Here is a 19541-nt window from a genome sequence, read left to right as displayed (position 1 = left end):
TATTGTAACAACCTCTTTGTAAATCTCACTGCCTCCACTCTTCGACCACTGCAACTTATCCAGACAGCACTGCAAGACTTGTGCTTGGCCTTAATTGAAGGTATGATATATCTCCTGTCCTGAAATCATTACACTGGTGGCAATTGGTAGCTGCAAGGATCAATTTCACGACTGTATTGTTTACAAGGCTTTCAGGGGATTGTAATCACAGTACTTGCAAGTTTATCTTCTTAAGCATTGTTGGTATTCAGCTGTTTACTCCTGCGCCTCCAACTCTTTGAGGGTGTGGCGCTTCTGTGTGGGGGGGGCAGGTTGATTTCTCTACTTGGGTGGTGAATTCCTCTGGAACAGATTCCCTGCCTCTCTTTAACTAGAGCAGGAACACCTGAGGAACTGCAGGTAATTGAAGACTTTCCTTTATGCTTCTGCTTTCTCTGTGTCTCTCCCTTGCTGAAGTTTTCATTCTGCTGCACTAACTGGTTACCTGGTGACCTGGTAAACGTTATGGGAACTAGGTTGCCTTATTACCAATAGCTACATGGACTGTGTCGAGGCCCACCACACACTATGGACTGTATCTGCAAGCACATGGTGCCATGCCTATTTGCAATTACTTATAACTGTGCACCCCGGTGTCACTTACTGGAGGTTCATTATTGCACTCTCCCCTTGCATTCCCGTGCCACTTCTGCTCTTATTTTCTGTTGCACTTTTGTGATGTGAATAACAGGGGGCTTAGTAAGTTCATGTATTCTGTTTCCTTGTGTTGTTACGTTGTTTGTCAAGTTGCTCCTGGAAACACTAGTGTAGTGGTGCGTTACACATGACTTATCATATGAAATCATTGTTGTTTTGTTCCGTGGCCCCACCACTGTTTTTGGTCTTCTGCGGATGTGTATATGTTTTTATGGGGGGTTTCAGGGGCTTCACAAATAATGAAGAAATGCATGAATACAGTAAATTAAGTTTGGACATGCTGGAAAGTTGATACGATGCTAAGTGCTGCAGATTGCAATAGACTAAGAGGCCGATTCATGGAATAATTAGCGCGGCGCAAGTGGGCAAAAACGTGCGAATCGCAGTGGAATAGCGAAAATCGCAGTGAACGTGCGAAAATCGCACGAAAAGCAGCGCACGTCGATTCATGGAAGGCCGTGCGCGAGAAAACCAGCGGATGTGTGAAAAAAAAGTGCGCGGCGCACGTTGGCGCACGTTGGCGCACAGGCCATCTAACAGCGTGCGCCAGGTCACAGCGAAAATCGCACAGGCCACAGCGAAATTCGCACATAGCGCGGCGCACGCAATAAAAGTAGGCGGAACACGGGCGTAACACTCGGAATGGGGAACAACTTGCCAAAACGTGGGCGTCACGGGGGAAGTACAGGGCACAAGTGCGCGGAACGCCCACACGCTCGCCTACAACACGCATTCATGGAATAGAATAGGGGAAAAAAGCGCACGCTCAAACCAGCGCACAGGCACAAACACGACCGCCACAAGAAAGGAGGCGGTAGCGTCTCTGCGGCTGTAAGAAATGTGCGCCAAAAGGTGCGCCAACAAATAGCACCTATATACTGCCATGATGAATGTCCCATACTGTGGCCCTCCAGGAAAAATGACGTGCAAAGGGGTACCCACAAACACGGACACCCGCTGACAAAAAATACGTGTGCATGTATACCGGGGTGCGCGGGAAGTGTCACACGCGATTTGCAGGGTACGTGCATCACAGGGGTTCGCGTGAAGTTATTCACACGATCGGGCCTGGGGGAGCGGGCTACGTGTATTACAGGGGTTCGCGTGAAGTTCCTCACGCGATCGGGCCTGGGGGAGCGGGCTACGTGTATTACAGGGGTTCGCGTGAAGTTCCTCACGCGATCGGGCCTGGGGGAGCGGGCTACGTGTATTACAGGGGTTCGCGTGAAGTTCCTCACGCGATCGGGCCTGGGGGAGCGGGCTACGTGTATTTCAGGGGTTCGCGTGAAGTTCCACACGCGATCGGGCCTGGGGGAGCGGGCTACGTGTATTACAGGGGTTCGCGTGAAGTTCCTCACGCGATCGGGCCTGGGGGAGCGGGCTACGTGTATTACAGGGGTTCGCGTGAAGTTCCTCACGCGATCGGGCCTGGGGGAGCGGGCTACGTGTATTTCAGGGGTTCGCGTGAAGTTCCACACGCGATCGGGCCTGGGGGAGCGGGCTACGTGTATTACAGGGGTTCGCGTGAAGTTCCACACGCGATCGGGCCTGGGGGAGCGGGCTACGTGTATTACAGGGGTTCGCGTGAAGTTCCTCACGCGATCGGGCCTGGGGGAGCGTGCTACGTGTATTTCAGGGGTTCGCGTGAAGTTTCACACGCGAATAGCCTGGGCGCGTTTATTTCAGGGGTGCGCGGAAAGTTTTACACGCGATTTCTGCACGGTACGTGTATTTCAGGGGTTTGCGTGAAGTTTCACACGCGAATAGACTGGGCGCGTGTATTTCAGGGGTGCGCGGGAAGTTTTACACGCGATTTCTGCACGGTACGTGTATTTCAGGGGTTCGCGTGAAGTTTCACACGCGAATAGCCTGGGCGCGTGAATTTGAGGGGTGCGCGGGAAGTTCCTCACGCGATCGGGCCTGGGGGAGCGGGCTACGTGTATTACAGGGGTTCGCGGGAAGTTCCACACGCGAATAGCCTGGGCGCGTGTATTTCAGGGGTTCGCGGGAAGTTCCACACGCAAATAGCCTGGGCGCGTGTATTTCAGGGGTGCGCGGGAAGTTCCACACGCGAATAGGCTGGGCGCGTGTATTTCAGGGGTGCGCGGGAAGTTCCACACGCGAATAGCCTGGGCGCGTGAATTTGAGGGGTGCGCGGGAAGTTCCTCACGCGATCGGGCCTGGGGGAGCGGGCTACGTGTATTACAGGGGTTCGCGGGAAGTTCCACACGCGAATAGCCTGGGCGCGTGTATTTCAGGGGTTCGCGGGAAGTTCCACACGCGAATAGGCTGGGCGCGTGTATTTCAGGGGTGCGCGGGAAGTTCCACACGCGATTAGCCTGGGCGCGTGAATTTGAGGGGTGCGCGGGAAGTTCCTCACGCGATCGGGCCTGGGGGAGCGGGCTACGTGTATTACAGGGGTTCGCGGGAAGTTCCACACGCGAATAGCCTGGGCGCGTGTATTTTAGGGGTTCGCGGGAAGTTCCACACGCGAATAGCCTGGGCGCGTGTATTTCAGGGGTGCGCGGGAAGTTCCACACGCGAATAGGCTGGGCGCGTGTATTTCAGGGGTGCGCGGGAAGTTCCACACGCGAATAGCCTGGGCGCGTGTATTTCAGGGGTTCGCGGGAAGTTCCACACGCGAATAGCCTGGGCGCGTGAATTTGAGGGGTGCGCGGGAAGTTCCACACGCGAATAGCCTGGGCGCGTGTATTTCAGGGGTGCGCGGGGAGTTCCACACGCGAATAGCGTGGGCCCGTGTATTTCAGGGGTGCGCGGGAAGTTCCACACGCGAATAGCCTGGGCGCGTGTATATCAGGGGTGCGCGGGAAGTTTTACACGCGAATAGCCTGGGCGCATGTATTTCAGGGGTGCGCGGGAAGTTTTACACGCGAATAGCCTGGGCGCGTGTATTTCAGGGGTGCGCGGGAAGTTTTACACGCGAATAGCCTGGGCGCGTGTATTTCAGGGGTGCGCGGGAAGTTTTACACGCGATTTCTGCACGGTACGTGTATTTCAGGGGTGCCGGGGAGTCCCACATGTGATTTGACAGTGTGGGTCCTCCCAGGTGTACCCTGTACACCCTCCACGGCCCCTGCAGGCAGCCCACACCACAGGGGACTACCCTGCATCCCTGGTCATGTCCCGCAGGCAGCCCACCCAACATGGGCATGCCCCCCAGCAAAGGCACATGTCTCCTTGAACTAATGAACACCAACACATGTCCCCTTGCACCCCCACCCCCCAGCACTGTGGGGCACATGCCAGCAGTCCCCCACCCATGTCCAACTCATGTCCCCCACCACCCCCACCCCCCAGCACTGTGGGGCACCTGCCAGTAGGCCCCCACCCATGTCCAACTCATGTCTCCCACCACCCCCACCCCCCAGCCACCAGGGTCACCCTCCACCAGGGCCCCACTCATGTCTCCGACCACCCCCACCACCCAGCACTGTAGGGCACCTGCCAGCAGGCCCCCACCCATGTCCAACTCATGTCTCCCACCACCCCCACCCCCCAGCACTGTGGGGCACCTGCCAGTAGGCCCCCACCCATGTCCAACTCATGTCTCCCACCACCCCCACCCCCCAGCACTGTGGGGCACCTGCCAGCAGGCCCCCACCCATGTCCAACTCATGTCTCCCACCACCCCCACACCCCAGCACTGTGGGGCACCTGCCAGCAGGCCCCCACCCATGTCCAACTCATGTCTCCCACCACCCCCACCCCCCAGCCACCAGGGTCACCCTCCACCAGGGCCCCACTCATGTCTCCCACCACCCCCACCCCCCAGCAGTGCAGGGTCACCCTCCACCAGGGCCCCACTCATGTCTCCCACCACCCCCACCCCCCAGCACTGTGGGGCACCTGCCAGTAGGCCCCCACCCATGTCCAACTCATGTCTCCCACCACCCCCACCCCCCAGCACTGTGGGGCACCTGCCAGCAGGCCCCCACCCATGTCCAACTCATGTCTCCCACCACCCCCACACCCCAGCACTGTGGGGCACCTGCCAGCAGGCCCCCACCCATGTCCAACTCATGTCTCCCACCACCCCCACCCCCCAGCCACCAGGGTCACCCTCCACCAGGGCCCCACTCATGTCTCCCACCACCCCCACCCCCCAGCAGTGCAGGGTCACCCTCCACCAGGGCCCCACTCATGTCTCCCACCACCCCCACCCCCCAGCACTGTGGGGCACCTGCCAGCAGGCCCCCACCCATGTCCAACTCATGTCTCCCACCACCCCCACACCCCAGCACTGTGGGGCACCCTCCACCAGGGCCCCACTCATGTCTCCCACCACCCCCACACCCCAGCAGTGCAGGGTCACCCTCCACCAGGCCCCCACTCATGTCTCCCACCACCCCCACCCCCCAGCAGTGCAGGCTCAACCTCCACCAGGCCCCCACTCATGTCCCCCTGCACCCCCACCCCCCTGCCACCATGTGCAGCCCCCACCAGGTCCTCACAATCCCCAATCATGTGCGTAATGGTCAGCCTCCACAGCCAAAAAGACCTACCAAGTAACCCATTCACCCACATGGAAATGGAAATCACATGTTACACCCCCAATGTACATGAAGCAAATGAACCCATGTCCGTCACACACATATTTTCAAATTGAATGGGAAAACACACAACATGACATGCATGAAACCAATGACATGAAACCACACAGTGAACAATGTAAAAAAAAATGTATTGAAAAAAATACAAATGCCAAAGAAAGAAAACTAACTACAATGTAAATGTGAAAAAATAAGCTGCATGTCCGCATAAAAACACAAAACTAGAAAATCAAATCAAAAAAATTATGTCCAAAGTGAAATGTAAAAACTCTCCATGCAACAAAGAACTATGTACAAAAATAACAAGGGTCCATCATCACAACTGAACTAAGGAAACCTCCTAAAAAACCTACCTAAATATCAACTATATACAAAAAGTGGAGCAGTGTCCGTCGACTCCAAATAATAATAAGAACGAAAGGAAACCTAAAACTAAAGAACTATATACAAAGGCGGCGGGCAAGTCCAGCGGCTCACTCTGTGGTGTTCCGGGCCAGGGCATCATCGAACTCCTGTTCGATGTCCCGGAGGCGGTCCAGTTCCATGGCCCCGAGGGTCCGCAGGGACGACGCTGTGTCCTCCTCCAACCCCCTGCGGATTGCCTCGAGGCACTCGGCCCGCCTCAGGGCCCTCCGCATGGAGTTCTCCGCCCTGACCATTGTGAGCCGCGCCTCTTCCGCCCGCCGCCGCTCCGCACCTATGGCGTGGCCCAACCGCTGCCACACGGAAGACACTCTCTGTCCTGGGTCCTCCTGCCCTCCGGCCGATGCCTGCCCCTCCGATGTCGAAGGCCCCGAGCCTTCATGGCTCCCACCATCTTGCTGCTGCTGCTGCTCTGCCTCTGCCCGTGCACTGCCTCCTGCTGCCTGCACATCCTCCGCCGGCTGGGGTGCACCTGTTGATGTGGCCACCCCTGCTGGACGTCCGACTCCCGACTGTGGCAGGGATGCCTCCTCCACCAGCCTGGCCGCACTGTCAGAGGCAGCTCCACAGGGCACCCAGGTGACTGATGGGTGGGAAGATGGCACAGAGGACGACTGGCGCGTAGGGGGTCCAGTTGAGGAGGGGGTCGGAGCAAGCCCCATCAGACAGCGGAATCCGGCCTGGGTGACCTGTCCCAGCAGGCTGACGTGGTCAACGAGCCATTCGAGATGACGTGCAGTCTCTCCATGAAAAGACTGCAGGTCACCTCGCATGGCCCGTTGACGCAACGCCACACCAGCCAGGACAGGCTCAACCCGGTCCTGGATGGCCACGTCCGCAGGCAGAGGAAGGCCAGTTGACGTCAGCTCATCCCCTGCCTGAAAACGGGTCTGGACGTAGGCATCCCTGCTGGTGCAAGATGATGCAGGGACAGGATCGGGGACAGGATTGCACACAGGCACCTCCGCGGCCGCCTGTGCTGCCTCCTGTCCCTGGTCCTGCACTGCACCACTAGCACCAGTGGGATCCCCACCTCCAGACCCTGTCTCTGGTGCTTGCGCGGCCCCCTCCTCCACCAAACCCCCCACCAACCTGGATGACTCTGTGCCATCTTCCCCTGTTGGGCCCTGTGGGGTCCCAGCTGCCCCTTCTGCTGCCGAGGAGTCCAACTGCAACCTCCGCCTCTTGGACCTCCCCCCGGCAGCTGCGGCCTGGGACGCGGCACCGGACTCCTCACTCCCCGACGAGATGACAACACGGGAGGGGAGCCGGGCCTTGCGTCTCCGGCTGGCGGTCGGATCCCCGCCGCTGTGCTCCACAGCACCTTCTCCGCCCTCTTCATCAGTTGACGCTGCAGACAGGGAGAAACAAAACGCAGGCATCAGGGCACTGTACAATGGACACATACACGCATGACAGTTGCACATGAGTGGCATTGGCAAACCTCAGACATGTCATCACAATCCCCAACAGACATGTCATTGCAACTGGCACACATGAGCCATACCACAGCCATATCGCAACTGCCACCACCATCCCCACACATACAACAGCATCAGCAGCCAAAGGGGAGCCATACATCACATGCAACACAGGAAGTGCACCACACATGTACACACACCACCACACTTGCATGCATGTCTACACCTCTGCCAAGTGTCGCACTGTTCAGACGGGCATCCATGTCACATCTGCCAATCAGGCTTCCACATACCGCTGTCACATGCATCCATGTAGCATCACTGTTGCACCTTTGACAAATACACACACATGCACATGTACACAGTGCTCATACATGCAGCCGAAAACAACATACATGCCTGACATCACGGACATGTCTACTTACATACACATTCATCCAAACATGTGTGCACGCACAACTGCATTTGCCATGCAAGCCCACACACACAAGCACCATCCATGTCTCACACATTACAGCCCTCGCATGTGTCAGCCCCACGGCCCTGTACACCCCCACCCATACTCCACCCCATACAAACAGATGTGCAACTGGCACAATGGGGAATGATCACCACACGCCCTGCTCACAACCAGGATGCATGTACACTCACCGCTCGACTCCAGACGGCTCTGCTTCTCTAGGACCTGGACGTGGAGCGCTGGGGATATGCGTTCCAGGACCCCCATCTGTTCTTCCGACAAGTGGCCCCGGCGCCCCTTGGCATCCGCTGCCTTCAAGAGGCGCCGGGCCTTGTTCAGGGTCCTGGACCTGAAGTCCTCCCAGCGCTTCCTGACATGTTGTAAGTCCCGGACTGCCACCCCCTCCGCGTTGATGGCAGTCACGATGTCTGTCCAGATCCGAGTCCGTCCTTCCTTGTCGGTGCGGGAACTTCCAAAGAGGGCATCATACTGCCCCAGGACTTGCTCCACCAGGACACCAACTTCGGTGGCACTGAAGCTGGTGCCCCTCTGCCTCTCTGGCCGGGGGTTGTCAGTGGTCACAGATGGTGTTAGCCCCGACATGACAACCCCAGAGGCAGGAGTGGGTGGGCAACTGGGTCCTGGGGCTGGGCTGTGGAGCGATGGAATTCCAGTCGGGAGTCTTCTGTTCCAGCAGGGGTGGTCACAGCAACAGCACCCCTGGCTGATGTGCAGGCAGCAAATGGCAGTGCACGTGGGCAGCAGGCAGTCAGGCAGCAGCAGATAGCAGGTGGGAGCGTGCTCGGGGCTCTGGGGGGCAGTAATTCGGCCTTCTGGGCAGGAGCGTGGTCTCCCGTGTGCTCACGCGTGGCCAGCTTGGTACGGAGTGAATTGGCACGTGAAAATCCTGCACGTCAGCGTGAAAACCGAGGAAAGGCCCTTAGCGCGTAAGCGCGTCAGCACGCATACGCGATTCCATTGGACCAAAGGCCCTCAGCGCGTAAGCGCGTCTGTGACGTGACCCGCACGGGTGTTTCCCACACAGCACGTGATGACAGAGCACACGTGGAAAGACTGCACGTCAGAGTCTCATCGCGTGTAATTGGACAAAAGTGCGTGTACACGCGATTGGCCTATGTACGTGTATATGAGGTGTGCGCGGACACTTACACACGCAAGTACGTCAGCGCACCTGTATCCCGGTGTACGGCCATTTCCACCAATCACACGCAATGAGACTCTGACGTGCAGTCTTTCCACGTGTGCTCTGTCATCACGTGCTGTGTGGGAAACACCCGTGCGGGTCACGTCACAGACGCGCTTACGCGCTGAGGGCCTTTGGTCCAATGGAATCGCGTATGCGTGCTGACGCGCTTACGCGCTAAGGGCCTTTCCTCGGTTTTCACGCTGACGTGCAGGATTTTCACGTGCCAATTCACTCCGTACCAAGCTGGCCACGCGTGAGCACACGGGAGACCACGCTCCTGCCCAGAAGGCCGAATTACTGCCCCCCAGAGCCCCGAGCACGCTCCCACCTGCTATCTGCTGCTGCCTGACTGCCTGCTGCCCACGTGCACTGCCATTTGCTGCCTGCACATCAGCCAGGGGTGCTGTTGCTGTGACCACCCCTGCTGGAACAGAAGACTCCCGACTGGAATTCCATCGCTCCACAGCCCAGCCCCAGGACCCAGTTGCCCACCCACTCCTGCCTCTGGGGTTGTCATGTCGGGGCTAACACCATCTGTGACCACTGACAACCCCCGGCCAGAGAGGCAGAGGGGCACCAGCTTCAGTGCCACCGAAGTTGGTGTCCTGGTGGAGCAAGTCCTGGGGCAGTATGATGCCCTCTTTGGAAGTTCCCGCGCCGACAAGGAAGGACGGACTCGGATCTGGACAGACATCGTGACTGCCATCAACGCGGAGGGGGTGGCAGTCCGGGACTTACAACATGTCAGGAAGCGCTGGGAGGACTTCAGGTCCAGGACCCTGAACAAGGCCCGGCGCCTCTTGAAGGCAGCGGATGCCAAGGGGCGCCGGGGCCACTTGTCGGAAGAACAGATGGGGGTCCTGGAACGCATATCCCCAGCGCTCCACGTCCAGGTCCTAGAGAAGCAGAGCCGTCTGGAGTCGAGCGGTGAGTGTACATGCATCCTGGTTGTGAGCAGGGCGTGTGGTGATCATTCCCCATTGTGCCAGTTGCACATCTGTTTGTATGGGGTGGAGTATGGGTGGGGGTGTACAGGGCCGTGGGGCTGACACATGCGAGGGCTGTAATGTGTGAGACATGGATGGTGCTTGTGTGTGTGGGCTTGCATGGCAAATGCAGTTGTGCGTGCACACATGTTTGGATGAATGTGTATGTAAGTAGACATGTCCGTGATGTCAGGCATGTATGTTGTTTTCGGCTGCATGTATGAGCACTGTGTACATGTGCATGTGTGTGTATTTGTCAAAGGTGCAACAGTGATGCTACATGGATGCATGTGACAGCGGTATGTGGAAGCCTGATTGGCAGATGTGACATGGATGCCCGTCTGAACAGTGCGACACTTGGCAGAGGTGTAGACATGCATGCAAGTGTGGTGGTGTGTGTACATGTGTGGTGCACTTCCTGTGTTGCATGTGATGTATGGCTCCCCTTTGGCTGCTGATGCTGTTGTATGTGTGGGGATGGTGGTGGCAGTTGCGATATGGCTGTGGTATGGCTCATGTGTGCCAGTTGCAATGACATGTCTGTTGGGGATTGTGATGACATGTCTGAGGTTTGCCAATGCCACTCATGTGCAACTGTCATGCGTGTATGTGTCCATTGTACAGTGCCCTGATGCCTGTGTTTTGTTTCTCCCTGTCTGCAGCGTCAACTGATGAAGAGGGCGGAGAAGGTGCTGTGGAGCACAGCGGCGGGGATCCGACCGCCAGCCGGAGACGCAAGGCCCGGCTCCCCTCCCGTGTTGTCATCTCGTCGGGGAGTGAGGAGTCCGGTGCCGCGTCCCAGGCCGCAGCTGCCGGGGGGAGGTCCAAGAGGCGGAGGTTGCAGTTGGACTCCTCGGCAGCAGAAGGGGCAGCTGGGACCCCACAGGGCCCAACAGGGGAAGATGGCACAGAGTCATCCAGGTTGGTGGGGGGTTTGGTGGAGGAGGGGGCCGCGCAAGCACCAGAGACAGGGTCTGGAGGTGGGGATCCCACTGGTGCTAGTGGTGCAGTGCAGGACCAGGGACAGGAGGCAGCACAGGCGGCCGCGGAGGTGCCTGTGTGCAATCCTGTCCCCGATCCTGTCCCTGCATCATCTTGCACCAGCAGGGATGCCTACGTCCAGACCCGTTTTCAGGCAGGGGATGAGCTGACGTCAACTGGCCTTCCTCTGCCTGCGGACGTGGCTATCCAGGTCCGGGTTGAGCCTGTCCTGGCTGGTGTGGCGTTGCGTCAACGGGCCATGCGAGGTGACCTGCAGTCTTTTCATGGAGAGACTGCACGTCATCTCGAATGGCTCGTTGACCACGTCAGCCTGCTGGGACAGGTCACCCAGACCGGATTCCTCCGTCTGATGGGGCTTGTTCCGACCCCCTCCTCAACTGGACCCCCTACGCGCCAGTCGTCCTCTGTGCCATCTTCCCACCCATCAGTCACCTGGGTGCCCTGTGGAGCTGCCTCTGACAGTGCGGCCAGGCTGGTGGAGGAGGCATCTCTGCCACAGTCGGGAGTCGGACGTCCAGCAGGGGTGGCCACATCAACAACTGCACCCCAGCCGGCGGAGGATGTGCAGGCAGCAGGAGGCAGTGCACGGGCAGAGGCAGAGCAGCAGCAGCAGCAAGATGGTGGGAGCCATGAAGGCTCGGGGCCTTCGACATCGGAGGGGCAGGCATCGGCCGGAGGGCAGGAGGACCCAGGACAGAGAGTGTCTTCCGTGTGGCAGCGGTTGGGCCACGCCATAGGTGCGGAGCGGCGGCGGGCGGAAGAGGCGCGGCTCACAATGGTCAGGGCGGAGAACTCCATGCGGAGGGCCCTGAGGCGGGCCGAGTGCCTCGAGGCAATCCGCAGGGGGTTGGAGGAGGACACGGCGTCGTCCCTGCGGACCCTCGGGGCCATGGAACTGGACCGCCTCCGGGACATCGAACAGGAGTTCGATGATGCCCTGGCCCGGAACACCACAGAGTGAGCCGCTGGACTTGCCCACCGCCTTTGTACATAGTTCTTTAGTTTTAGGTTTCCTTTGTTTTTTCTTATGATTTGGAGTCGACGGACACTGCTCCACTTTTTGTATATAGTTGATATTTAGGTAGGTTTTTTAGGAGGTTTCCTTAGTTCTGTTGTGATGATGGACACTTGTTATTTTTGTACATAGTTCTTTGTTGCACGGAGAGTTTTGACATTTCACTTTGGACAACATTTTTTGGATTAGATTTTCTAGTTTTGTGTTTTTATGCGGACATGCAGCTTCTTTTTTCACATTTACATTGTAGTTAGTTTTCTTTCTTTAGCATTTGTATTTTTTTCTAATACATTTTTTTTTACATTGTTCACTGTGTGGTTTCATCTCATTGGTTTCATGCATGTCATGTTGTGTGTTTTCCCATTCAATTGGAAAATATGTGTGTGACGGACATGGGTTCATTTGCTTCATGAACATTGGGGGTGTAACATGTGATTTCCATTTCCATGTGGGTGAATGGGTTACTTGGTAGGGCTTTTTGGCTGTGGAGGCTGACCAATACGCACATTGTGAGGACCTGGTGGGGGCTGCACATGGTGGCAGGGGGGTGGGGGTGGTGGGAGACATGAGTGGGGGCCTGGTGGAGGGTGCCCCTGCACTGCTGGGGGGTGGGGGTGGTGGGAGACATGAGTGGGGCCCTGGTGGAGGGTGCCCCACAGTGCTGGGGGGTGGGGGTGGTCGGAGACATGAGTGGGGCCCTGGTGGAGGGTGACCCTGGTGGCTGGGGGGTGGGGGTGGTGGGAGACATGAGTGGGGGCCTGGTGGAGGGTGCCCCTGGTGGCTGGGGGGTGGGGGTGGCGGGAGACATGAGTGGGGGCCTGGTGGAGGGTGCCCCTGCACTGCTGGGGGGTGTGGGTGGTGGGAGACATATGTGGGGGCCTGGTGGAGGGTGCCCCTGGTGGCGGGGGGGTGGGGGTGATAGGGGACATGAGTGGGGGCCTGGTGGAGGCTGCCCCTGCACTGCTGGGTGGTGGGGGTGTTGGGAGACATGAGTGGGGGCCTGGTGGAGGGTGACCCTGGTGGCTGGGGGGTGGGGGTGGTGGGAGACATGAGTGGGGGCCTGGTGGAGGGTGCCCCTGCACTGCTGGGGGGTGGGGGTGGTGGGAGACATGAGTGGGGGCCTGGTGGAGGGTGACCCTGCACTGCTGGGGGGTGGGGGTGGTGGGAGACATGAGTGGGGGCCTGGTGGAGGGTGACCCTGGTGGCTGGGGGGTGGGGGTGGTGGGAGACATGAGTTGGACATGGGTGGGGGCCTACTGGCAGGTGCCCCACAGTGCTGGGGGGTGGGGGTGGTGGGAGACATGAGTTGGACATGGGTGGGGGCCTGCTGGCAGGTGCCCCACAGTGCTGGGGGGTGGGGGTGGTCGGAGACATGAGTGGGGCCCTGGTGGAGGGTGACCCTGGTGGCTGGGGGGTGGGGGTGGTGGGAGACATGAGTGGGGGCCTGGTGGAGGGTGCCCCTGGTGGCTGGGGGGTGGGGGTGGCGGGAGACATGAGTGGGGGCCTGGTGGAGGGTGCCCCTGCACTGCTGGGGGGTGTGGGTGGTGGGAGACATATGTGGGGGCCTGGTGGAGGGTGCCCCTGGTGGCGGGGGGGTGGGGGTGATAGGGGACATGAGTGGGGGCCTGGTGGAGGCTGCCCCTGCACTGCTGGGTGGTGGGGGTGTTGGGAGACATGAGTGGGGGCCTGGTGGAGGGTGACCCTGGTGGCTGGGGGGTGGGGGTGGTGGGAGACATGAGTGGGGGCCTGGTGGAGGGTGCCCCTGCACTGCTGGGGGGTGGGGGTGGTGGGAGACATGAGTGGGGGCCTGGTGGAGGGTGCCCCTGCACTGCTGGGGGGTGGGGGTGGTGGGAGACATGAGTGGGGGCCTGGTGGAGGGTGACCCTGGTGGCTGGGGGGTGGGGGTGGTGGGAGACATGAGTTGGACATGGGTGGGGGCCTACTGGCAGGTGCCCCACAGTGCTGGGGGGTGGGGGTGGTGGGAGACATGAGTTGGACATGGGTGGGGGCCTGCTGGCAGGTGCCCCACAGTGCTGGGGGGTGGGGGTGGTCGGAGACATGAGTGGGGCCCTGGTGGAGGGTGACCCTGGTGGCTGGGGGGTGGGGGTGGTGGGAGACATGAGTGGGGGCCTGGTGGAGGGTGCCCCTGCACTGCTGGGGGGTGGGGGTGGTGGGAGACATGAGTGGGGGCCTGGTGGAGGGTGCCCCTGGTGGCTGGGGGGTGGGGGTGGTGGGAGACATGAGTGGGGGCCTGGTGGAGGGTGCCCCTGCACTGCTGGGGGGTGTGGGTGGTGGGAGACATATGTGGGGGCCTGGTGGAGGGTGCCCCTGGTGGCGGGGGGGTGGGGGTGATAGGGGACATGAGTGGGGGCCTGGTGGAGGCTGCCCCTGCACTGCTGGGTGGTGGGGGTGGTGGGAGACATGAGTGGGGGCCTGGTGGAGGGTGACCCTGGTGGCTGGGGGGTGGGGGTGGTGGGAGACCTGAGTGGGGGCCTGGTGGAGGGTGCCCCTGCACTGCTGGGGGGTGGGGGTGGTGGGAGACATGAGTGGGGGCCTGGTGGAGGGTGCCCCTGCACTGCTGGGGGGTGGGGATGGTGGGAGACATGAGTGGGGGCCTGGTGGAGGGTGACCCTGGTGGCTGGGGGGTGGGGGTGGTGGGAGACATGAGTGGGGGCCTGGTGGAGGGTGCCCCTGCACTGCTGGGGGGTGGGGATGGTGGGAGACATGAGTGGGGGCCTGGTGGAGGGTGCCCCTGCACTGCTGGGGGGTGGGGGTGGTGGGAGACATGAGTGGGGGCCTGGTGGAGGGTGCCCCTGGTGGCTGGGGGGTGGGGGTGGTGGGAGACATGAGTGGGGGCCTGGTGGAGGGTGCCCCAGCACTGCTGGGGGGTGGGGGTGGTGGGAGACATGAGTGGGGGCCTGGTGGAGGGTGCCCCTGGTGGCTGGGGGGTGGGGGTGGTGGGAGACATGAGTGGGGGCCTGGTGGAGGGTGCCCCTGCACTGCTGGGGGGTGGGGGTGGTGGGAGACATGAGTGGGGGCCTGGTGGAGGGTGCCCCTGCACTGCTGGGGGGTGGGGGTGGTGGGAGACATGAGTGGGGGCCTGGTGGAGGGTGCCCCTGGTGGCTGGGGGGTGGGGGTGGTGGGAGACATGAGTGGGGGCCTGGTGGAGGGTGCCCCAGCACTGCTGGGGGGTGGGGGTGGTGGGAGACATGAGTGGGGGCCTGGTGGAGGGTGCCCCTGGTGGCTGGGGGGTGGGGGTGGTGGGAGACATGAGTGGGGGCCTGGTGGAGGGTGCCCCTGGTGGCTGGGGGGTGGGGGTGGTGGGAGACATGAGTGGGGGCCTGGTGGAGGGTGCCCCTGCACTGCTGGGGGGTGGGGGTGGTGGGAGACATATGTGGGGGCCTGGTGGAGGGTGCCCCTGGTGGCGGGGGGGTGGGGGTGATAGGGGACATGAGTGGGGGCCTGGTGGAGGGTGCCCCTGGTGGCTGGGGGGTGGGGGTGGTGGGAGACATGAGTGGGGGCCTGGTGGAGGGTGCCCCTGCACTGCTGGGGGGTGGGGGTGCAGGGGGACATGAGCAGGTGTGCAGGGTAGTCCCCTGTTTTGTGGGCTGCCTGCAGGGGCTGTGGAGGGTGTACAGGGAACACCTGTGAGGACCCACCCAGCCTAATTGCGTGTGATAATTCCCGCACACCCCTGTAATACACGTACCAAGCCAAATCGCGTGTGATAATTCCCACGCACCCCTGTAATACACGTACCTGGCCAAATCGCATGTGAAACGTCCCGCATACCCCTGTAATACACGTACCCTGGCCAATCGCGTGTTGAACTTCCCGCGTACCCCTGTAATACACGTACCCTGGCCAATCGCGTGTTAAACTTCCCGCGTACCCCTGTAATATACGTACCCTGGCTAATCGCGTGTATAACTTCACGCGTACCCCTGTAATACACGTACCCTGGCCAATCGCGTGTTAAACTTCCCGCGTACCCCTGTAATACACGTACCCTGGCCAATCGCGTGTTAAACTTCCCGCGTACCCCTGTAATACACGTACCCTGGCTAATCGCGTGTTAAACTTCCCGCGTACCCCTGTAATACACTTACCCTGGCTAATCGCGTGTTAAACTTCCCGCGTACCCCTGTAATACACGTACCCTGGCCAATCGCGTGTTAAACTTCCCGCGTACCCCTGTAATACACGTACCCTGGCTAATCGCGTGTATGACTTCACGTGTACCCCTGTAATACACTTACACTGGCTAATCGCGTGTTAAACTTCCCGCGTACCCCTTTGATACACGTACCCTGGCCAATCGCGTGTTAAACTTCCCGCGTACCCCTGTAATACACGTACCCTGGCCAATCGCGTGTTAAACTTCCCGCGTACCCCTGTAATACACGTACCCTGGCTAATCGCGTGTATTACTTCACGTGTACCCTGTAATACACTTACCCTGGCTAATCGCGTGTTAAACTTCCCGCGTACCCCTGTAATACACGTACCCTGGCCAATCGCGTGTTAAACTTCCCGCGTACCCCTGTAATACACGTACCCTGGCCAATCGCGTGTTGAACTTCCCGCGTACCCCTGTAATACACGTACCCTGGCTAATCGCGTGTATGACTTCACGTGTACCCCTGTAATACACTTACCCTGGCTAATCGCGTGTATGACTTCACGTGTACCCCTGATATGCACGTTACCCGCTTTGCGTTCCTTGTTTGGCTGCCCTGTGAACTGGTCCAGGGTTAGCGCAGCCCTTTGCGATGATTTAGCGATTTTGCTGTCTTTTCCTTGCGCGAGGGCGTTCTTGGGGGCGTTACTGGCGCTGCTGCAGGGTCGCTGCGATACTCTGCGCCACGGCTGGTTTGGGAGCATGAAATCCATGAATACGCTGTGCGCGGAAATCGGTTTTAGCGCACGTGCCTGGCGCAGTCAATCGCACGCGGACACTCTGCGCCAGCCGCTTGCGACACTTTTCTGCGAAATTCTATGAATTACCCTGAAAGAGTGTATGTGCCACAGTGTTAGCAAACATTGAAGTAAAGGGCAAAGGAATTTGTATTGCCAATGTGAATTGTAAACATGTGACTTTGCACATTTATATCTTACTGCACAGGGTAATGAGGGGTGAGTGCATAAATGCTGAAATTGATATGTTTGAAGGAATAGATGTATACAGAAGCTAGTAAGCTTTTACTGCACTGTTCGTGTTTTTACACTTTTACATGTTGACTGCATTTGTATTTTTGTCAGTGTTATTCCTTGAAGTTCCAGCAATTATGCTGGACAATGTGTGCGGTCTTGGTGGTTTCTTTAAAGATTACATTGAAGATCCTTGTATTATCAACAAGGCTGCCCAGCCCGTGGAAACACACTACCTGCAGCTCTTTCTGACAAACTAGTTTTCTTCACTGTGCATTCAATGTTGCCACTACAACTGTATGCTAGGGAATTCCTTTTTATACCTCAGAGCAGGTGGCACATTACAATTCATATATAGGGAAATATGTGTCTGTGTGCACTGTGCATAAGGCTATTTTTGAAAGAAAATGTAAATGTATTGTAAACAGGCGCATTGATACTGGTAAAATGGAAGTAAATATTGTGATATGTGATTCACTTGAAATATGTGGTTCTTTTTGTACTAAACTGTTTGCCAGTAATAGTGTTAATTGTTGTGGCATGTGTTTCCAGAAACTAAATTGACTCAGGCATGCTGCGAACACTATATGAAGGGTGGCATTGTTATGTGTCCTTCAAAACAGTGTACTAAGAATTTGTGGGAGTAAATGTGTCAAAGATCTGCAAAGAAATGATAAGATTCACTGTATTAAAAGTAGACATCGGAAAGTAAAGTTTCTATTTCAGAAAACTGTGCTGTGAAGCGGTTGGTCCTCTACAACATCGGAAAAATGGATTCACAAAATGCAATGTAAGCAACATTTTAAGTGAAAGCTATTGAAGTGTGGAAAGTGTACTGTCTGCCAGATGATAAATGCTGTTACAGATGAATGTCAAATTTTCCACAAAGAGTAGACGTCATACATGTTACATGCAACTTTATTTTATAGTTAAAGTAAGAATGTATTTGTATATTTAATTGTAAGGTGCTTACTGAAATATGTTTCTCTGTTATCCATTTTACATAGTTATATACTCCTGCTTTCTGCATGTCATTGGTTCAGTCTACCGGACGATGGGTTCTTCAACAGTGTTTGGACAATCATTATCAACAGCAGATATGTTATAAGTATTGTGTGGCATGATCGGCAGACAACAATTTGTCCTTTTGTGGTTCCAGTAACAAGAAGCAACATGGTGGCATATAGGTTCTAGAAAAGTGTGGATGTGAAAGTGTTGCATTCATTAAAATGTTTAAGCAGTAATTTCTCCATGAGTAATGGAGGACCATGTGCACAGATTATTTGTCGCTTCTGGAAAATAATTTTTGGTGGAGAATGCAAAGACTTACATTGATGGATTGATGATCGGATTTAGCAGTAGAAGATTACAGTTGACAGTTTCAGTGAACATGTGAACGCTGCAATGTTTCGTAGCTTTGAACTGTGTTAGAAAAAGTTAGCAACATGTTTGTGGACTTAAGTGAATCTTTTCATCGTTGTGTCAAAATGAAAAGTATTTCATGTAAAAAAAGACTAAAGTTTTGCATTTGTTGGGGAAGGGTGTGTTTAAGTTCCTTGTTCTGCGTAACATAACTTTATGACATTGGTGATGACTGTGTACGTTTGTCTATGATGCCCACTAACGTCATTGAAATTGGTGGAGCTCTTTCTCAGCATATAGTGATGTTAGAGTTAGGGGTGGGCAAAAATAATCAGTTCTGCATGACCCTTTGAAGTTCAGCTGATAGATGATAGGCTCTTATTGAGTTTTTCTACTTTACTGAACATGTAAGTAGATGGATTCTATAAGATAACTTTTTTTTAGTTCTATTCTTTAAATGTCAGAGGTGGTTCCTAAAGGAACCTTTCTTTCTTTTTTTGTTTAGGAAAGGTAATGATGTAAGGTGGGGTGGGAAATGAGGGAAATGAGGGAATAGGCACCAAGCAGTAATATGGAGGGGCAGTTGGACAGGGGAGGATGTTGCACGTGTATTACATCTAATGTAGGGGGCAGTGTTTTTCATGCTCTTTGATTACTGCTTCGAAAGCACATCGAAATTGCTCCACCCTGCAGAGTGGTGTGTTGCAGTATATACAGAGTTCTGAGGTCTTCAAAAGATATGGATCAACAGCTTCTTTTATTGCTTGCAAGGTAGGTGGTGGGATTTTGTGCCCCTCAAAAGTAGGCTGTGTGGTTTTGGTTCTGGTTGGGCAATATGAGGTGGAGGAAGATAGCCTAGTATTTGCTAAGAGAGGAACAACCTTTCTGAGAGCATTGCAGTGGATGGATTGGGTGTGGCGGCGCATGGATGTGGTCCCGCAAGAGTACTGTCCAGGGAGACCATGACTGCACTCAGTGAATTTCACTTTCGTAGCTTTAGCCTTTGGTACATTCCCAACACTGGTAAAGAACTGCCACACCCATTATTCTCTCTTGAAGGAAGAGGTAGGCACTTCCTCTACCTCCTTTTCTTGGTCCTCTTCATTATCTTTGCAAGTGCTGCGCTTTTTTTGTTGTGTTCGTCCAGCAGTTGATAGTGGTGATGGTGCCTCAGGGGAGGAGGGATGGCAGTAGATGTGCTGTCTCTTAGATTGTTAGTGGACAATGAGTAATAATAGTTGTAGGAC

This window comes from Ambystoma mexicanum, chromosome 4q, assembly GCF_040938575.1.
Source record: "Ambystoma mexicanum isolate Mex_15411 chromosome 4q, UKY_AmexF1_1, whole genome shotgun sequence".
In the NCBI taxonomy this organism is placed as follows: Eukaryota; Metazoa; Chordata; class Amphibia; order Caudata; family Ambystomatidae; genus Ambystoma; species Ambystoma mexicanum.
This window is presented reverse-complemented; position numbering follows the sequence as displayed.